This window comes from Microtus ochrogaster, chromosome X (assembly GCF_000317375.1).
Source record: "Microtus ochrogaster isolate Prairie Vole_2 chromosome X, MicOch1.0, whole genome shotgun sequence".
Classification (NCBI taxonomy): domain Eukaryota; kingdom Metazoa; phylum Chordata; class Mammalia; order Rodentia; family Cricetidae; genus Microtus; species Microtus ochrogaster.
The window spans coordinates 41,032,876-41,039,861 of NC_022026.1; positions in this window are offsets into that span (position 1 = coordinate 41,032,876).

The following is a 6,986-nucleotide window of genomic DNA, read 5'->3' on the forward strand; positions in this document are numbered from 1 at the left end:
TAGGCCATGACCTCGTGGTGATGCACAAATTAATAGAAATGGGTTGATTTAAGATGTAAGAGTTAGTTAATAAGAAGCCTGACCTAATAGGCCAAGCAAAGTTGTAATTGATATAGTTTCTGTGTGATTATTTGGGTCTGGGCATCTGGAAAACGAACAAACAGTCTCCACTTACAATAAAATAAAATAATAACCTTAAAATATAGCCATCAACAGCCAGCATCAATAACAAAAGCAGGAAGCCTGTATTTTACTGTGCTGAGATATTATATGAAAAGATACCATGGTATATTTTGGTAAAAAACCAAAACAAAGCAAATTTGCCTCTTATAAATGAGCAAATTACTTTTGTAACTTGAGCAATGAGTAACTAAATGCTCTTAAATTTTGTACAACCCTTGTCAAAAGTTAATTAGCATGCTAGAAGCCTGCCCTCATAATCAATGTTCTTCTCAGCAAATTGCATGTACCCTCTGCCCTTCAGGCTGAGCAGAGAAAAGCCGACCATAGCAGGATGTCAACATCACCCCTTTGCTTTCAATTTGTAACCATATCTGAGAGCTGCCCCTTGGTTTTTTTCATTTATGTCAGGTTACATTACAGATCCCCCTTAGTTTTAAATTCTTATAACTGTCTCTGCTGGTGTGCAGAATACTCCAGTATGTGTTTTGCACAGAAAAGAGAGAAAGTAAACTATTGAAAAACTACACATTATCCTTAAAAATCCCTAGCTAAACCTGAGACAAAAATCATAGCAAGCCTAAGCACTAACACAAATTAGACACCATGGGGAAATAATTTCTTTTTTTAAAAGAAGTAATCTCAAAGTTGGACAGGGAGAGATGGGAAGGTGGAGAGGGTGGTAAGGGAAGGAGGTGGGGAGACATATTGAAAATCTTCACAAATTTGAAAATGAAACAAAATTGTTCAAAAACAAAAACAAAAAACAAACAAGGCCTGGCATGGTGGGGCATGCCTTTCATCCCAACACTAGGGATAGGCCATCCTAGCCTATATTAGGAATTCCAGGCCATACTGAGTTACATGGTAAAATAACCAAACCAAACCAAAACAAAAACTAACAACAGCAAACAATATTAAATAGGTACATGAGTATTAAATAAGTGGTATTTATTAATGAAGCAGAATCTTCTCTGCTTCCAGAAGTCACACTGAAAGGAAAACCTTAGTTTCTTAGCTCTTGATTTTGGAGAATCAAGGCTCGAAATTTTTAAACAGCTGATACATTTTGTGCACTTGAGTATTTTTTAATTTAAAAATACACATTTATTTGTTGTGTGTACGCACACACCACTACAGGTGCGAGGGGGTCAAAGGACAGCTTTCTGGCGTCTCTTTTCACTGACCTACTGAAGGTACCTTATTCCCGACAGAACCCTCTCGCAGACCCTCTTTCGGGGAATTAAGAGGTTTCAGATGTTGCCATTCTTTCAGCAATGATCAAAGAGCTCACAGTCTACAGCTTTCTGCAGCGTTCTGGCTTTTCTGGGAACAGCACTCTTGTCTTTTTGGTTATTAGCCTAGCCTTTAATGATTGAACCGCACCGCTGGCCCGGAAAGGAGCTCTTCAAAGCCCTTTTTCTCTTGGCCGGCTGCCTGCCTCCGGTTTTGGTTATGACTCGCCAGTAGGCGGCGATAGAGAGGCAAGGCGGGACAGGAGGAGCGGACTCGTCCTGATTGGCTTGCTCTCCAGCCGGCTGTTTCTAGGGATTGCAGACAACCGCCTGAACACTTTTGGAAGTGCCTCCTTAGAGTTTAGAGATAGGGTAACAAACAGAAGCAACACCTACGTATTCCTTCCCCAGTATGAGCCTTGGACTTGAGTCCCCCCTCCTCAGCCCCTGGTCCCGCAGCTGGCCTGCATGCCCTCTCCCACAGGTTTTAACACGAAGAACCATTTTTAAAGCCTAATTGCTTTTCGTACACGTTTTCATGCAGCCCGCTTTCATAAATTCATGTTCATTAACTACCTGTTGTCTTTAATGATTTTGACAATCGACTAAGGAATGCCTCTGCTGAAATACTAGCTCCACATAGGTTGTGCCAGAATCATCCAGCAGGCAGCACCTCTAGAAACTCTGTTACTGTTTAAGCTGTCTAAAGTGAACCATGAGAACTTTTCATGCTTTTTATTTCCAAACTTCTGAATGGTTGGCATAGGATCATTGAGAACAAAAAAGTTTGAACCAGATTGACTTTGAAATTCAGACCTCCTCCATTTTTGAAGATTTATGAGTTTTCCAGTTCTCTCGAAGATTATGGGATTTCTCAAATCCTTTACTTCCCAATTCCTGGTAGTACCTGTTTGGGACTTATCACCCCCAGCCTCTTTTTAGGTCTTTTTTTTTCTCTTCAGGAAGTTTGCTTTTGAGTTTACAAATAATGCTACATGTTTCTGTTTTCTAACATTTATTTTTATACTTTAATTATTCCCTTCATCCTACAGAGACTTAGACATTTTTCTAAAAATGCAAAGATAATTATTATACTTTTAACAAACCATTCTCGCTTTCTTTGAAAATCATAGGCAAGTAGCATTTCGACTCAAAAAAATAAAGGCAGACATATCAAAACACAAGTAAAATAGTAAAAATCATCCGCTATTCCATGGCTATAGCTGGTCACCAGAATCTGGCATTTTTCCTTAGCCTCTCCTATTTAAAAAGCAATTTAAAATCGTTTTTTAGTTACTGTTATAGTACATTCACCAGCTTAACTTTTCCTATTTTTTTTCGATATATTTGCTCCACTTTATATGTATGAATGTTTTGCATGCATGCTGGCTGGGTTCTCTGGAGTTCTCATGTTTGTGAGCCTCCATGTGGGTGCTGAGAAGCAAACTCAGGTCCCTTGCAAGAACAATAAGTACTCTTAACCACTGAGCCACCTCTCCATCCCCCTACCCCCTTTCTTGATTTTCTGAGACAGATTCTCAACTATCCCATGATGACCTTGAACTCACTATATACTGGAAAATGACCTTGAACTTCTGATCCTCTTGACTCTCCCTCCCAGGTGAATTATGGGCCTGTATCATCATACCTGGCTTCCCATTAAGTATCTGATTTACAAAAAAAACTTATTACTCTGTGTATGTGAGGGCTGGGAGGGGTGCATACCATAATGCATGAGTGAGAATCAGAGATCAGGAAACTTTGTGATGGTGCTAGGTCTCTCTTTCCACTATGTGTGAGTTCCAAGAATCAAGCTGAGGTTGGCAGGTTTGCATCTCTGCAAGTGTCTTTCCCCAGTTTCTCCCCATTCAGCACTTTTTCAAGTGCATGCTTACCTGTGTACAGCAAATCACTACAACTTTTTCCAATAGCACATCTGGAAGTTGGTTCACAAAAACAAGAACCTTTCCATTTTCAACTCTTCCCAGCATTGGGCGACCACTATTGCCTTTATCTCTATCAATCTGACTATTCTATGGACCTCACATAAGTGAATTTATACAGTGTTTGTCTTTTTGTGTATTGATTATTTCTCTTAGCACAGTGCCCTTAAGAATCACATATGCGGTAGCATGTGCCAGAATTTCCTTGCTTTTTAAGGGGTGAGTAATATTCTGTGTACAGCCATTTTGTTTTCCATTCATTGTGAGTTGATAATTTACATGGCTTCTGCTTCTCTTTTTTGGCTATTATTATTATAAGGCACACCGCAAAAACCATTGGTGTGCAAATACCTTTTGAGATCCTTATGACGAGGTACCTAGTAGTAGGCCAACCATGTTTGAGTTCCACTGAGTCATTTCCTGATTTGTTTACTGTATTGGAGGGAAAAAATGCTGTCTTCAAAGAAGAAATGTTAAAACCTGTTACCACTAAGACAGTGGGTTAAAGAGAATTCCCGCAGCGTTTAGTTTATATTGTGCATCTTGTTGTTGTTGCCAATTGATTCAGCCCTTTCTGAGATGATTCTCTCCAGTTTGTGTCTAGTTTACGAGAGGTACCTTTCATCCGGTGGCTCACACTGCCATTCAAACATGGTGATGTTTTTTGCTTTTATGTTATAAAGATGATGGAGGTGTCTTGTCCTGGCACTACTTTTAAATAGCTTTTTAAAAGTTGAGCAATGCTAAATGGAGCATACAAACCTTAAGGTGAGTTCCTGTATGGCTATGCAGTGACAAACTTGGTGATTTAAAGCAGCAGTGATTGACGTTCCTCACTCTGTCGACTGCACAGTGAGTTCTACCACATATGTTGGCCCTGGATGCTCCCATGGCTGCATCCTAGCTGCGAGCTCTTGTGAAGCCATGACTTCCAAGATGACTTCATCAGAGACTGGCATCAGGCCTGAAGTGTCCAGGCCTGGTGAGGCTTCTCTCCAGCAGGAGGTAACAGCCTTTCCACAGGGTGATTTGAGGCTCCAAGAGAAGAAGTAGAAGTTTCCAGGCCTCTTCTAGTACCTTCTCATGCCAAAGCAAGCCATACGGCCACCCTAGATTCAAGGAATGGGGAAGGAAATTGGTAGTGATAGCAGATTACTTGGAATCTAGCCCCAAAATAATCTTATTCACAGAAACAAAGCAACAGATCCTGAAATTTTACACATGTCTGTTGCACACTAAGTGGCTAAACAAGAAAATGTTGACTGGGTCAGCAGTTGTCCTTTGTAAAGAGCCTGGTGGTATTTTAGGCCCTGTGAGCCATGCAGTCCCTGCGCCAACTGGTCAGCCTCTGCCATTGTGTGAGAGCAGATGGGGACAGTAGGTTAGCAAATGGATACAGTAAGGAAGCTTCACTGGAACTGGAGTTCAGGTGACACAACCCTTACCCGCTGTGTGCTCAGAGCTCTGGGTTCTACCCCCAGGCCTGAATAAACTAAGCAGAGAGACTCACACTTGCTCTCCAAACACCTGGAGGCCGGAAAATCAAACGTTTAAGGTCATCCTCAGCTACCCAGCATATGCAAAGACATCCTCGGCCACATGAGGTGCTGTCTCAAACAAGCAAACAAGCAAATAAATAACTAAAGCTTGATTCATAACAGCAGGTGTCAGGCAAGGTATGTCCTGTGTGGTTTGCTGGCGTCTGGTCTTGAAAAGTAGTGCTTTTTTTTGCTGTATTCCAAGCAGAATGAAAATTCATTATGCAGGCTAGAGACTTCAGATTATAATAATGCTACCATAAGCTATCCAGAAATCAAGGTTAAGATGGTAATGAGCATGTAATGAGCTTGTGTTTGTTAGTTTTTGTGCCATCATCCTGCCACACCAACAGCATGAAGCAGCCAGCATTCTCTCTGCCTTTTTGTTTGACTACCATTGCCTTTTAGAGCCTGTGAAATCACTTAATGTCCTGGGAGAAAGGATAGTTAATAATCTGAAATCCTATTTGGGAAGCAAAGGCAGACAGTGGGATGGTTGCTATTTGCAAAATGCATTTACTAGCTTTATGTTCCCCTGACGCCAAATATTTGCTTTCTTGAGTTCCGAATAATGAACCAAAGGGAAAGACACAATTTCCAACCCTTCTTGACCACTTTTTAGTGGTTATTGATTCTTTTGACCTCTGTACTTTTTTGAACTCTTAATAGCTCATATTGCAGGCCTGAAACCTTAGCTGTGTATGAGATCATTTTTTCCCCTTGCAAATGAGACACCAGGATAGAAGTTCTTCTTCATCTTGCTGCTTCATTCTTCTCAGGTGTTAAATGACAGACGCTAGCAGTGCGTCAGAACTGATGTGAAAGTGCTGCATTTGGTCCCAATGTCATTGTATTTTAAGACTGCCCCCTGGGCCAGGCTGTCACCTCCAGCCCACAGAGGGAGAGACTTCCTGTCTCTGGCCCCTGTCTCCCAGGAGCACAGCTTTACAAAGTGCTTGTTTCATGTGTGTGAAGGGCTTCCGTCCCCTTCCCTTGTGGTTCCTGGTCCACAAAGCTCACGCCGGATGAAAATAGCACTGGGCATTCGGGGCCTCAAGCAAACAGCTGTGAACTGAAGACAGGAAATGTCTGCTTCATTCAATAGCCCTGGTTGTCTAGGCTCCTCCTCCTGCTGCCTCACAAAATTCCCTCCACTCCTGGGGCCGATGTGAAAATCTCTCTAGGAACTGGCTTGAAAGGAAAAGAAGAAGAAACAGGATCCATTTCTAACAACTGTTGAAAGTGGGTTTTGCCCTCCTCTTAGATCCTTTGAAATAGATGAATCTTTAGTATTTTCATTTTGTGAAAATGGAACATACCCCTTGAAGGTTGGCTCCACCTCTTCAACTGCTTGGGACCAGCCTTCCTTCCAGAATTCATCATAGAGGTTGGCGCCCCTGAAGGCACCATTTTCTTTTTTATGCTTCCTGCATCTATGTACAGATTTTTATGTTTTGACAACAACTTTATAGTATGAAGTTATCATGTCCTGGGTTATTTTCAATGTTATTCTTCATTTCATGCATTAGTGTGTGCTGTATGTATATATGAGTTAGCATGTAAGTTAGCATACGTGTGTGGGAGTGAGTAGCCAGAATCTTCCTTGATCACTCATCTACCTTATAGTTTGGAGACAGGGTCTCTTAAGCAAATCCAGAGTGTGCCAGTACAACCATTCTTCCGTGGTAGTTTGAATAAGAATGCCCCCCCCCCTGCACCCCAGTGGCTCATGTCTTTTGAATGCCTAAACCCTATGGTAGAACTGGGAAAGATTAGGACATGTGGCCTTGTTGGAGGTGGCATGTCACTGGGGATGGACTTTGAGGTTTTGAGATCCCATGGCTAGGCGCAGCCTCTCCCCATCCCTCTGCCTCCAACTTATCGACCAGGAGGTTAAGTGCTCAGCTACGGCTCCAGTGCCATGTCTGCCTGCTGCCATGCTTTCTGCCATTGGGGCCATGAACTCACCCTCTGAAACATTTAAAAAAAAAGGCTCAGCCGGGCGGTGGTGGCGCACGCCTTTAATCCCAGCACTCGGGAGGCAGAGGCAGGCAGATCTCTGTGAGTTCGAGACCAGCCTGGTCTACAAG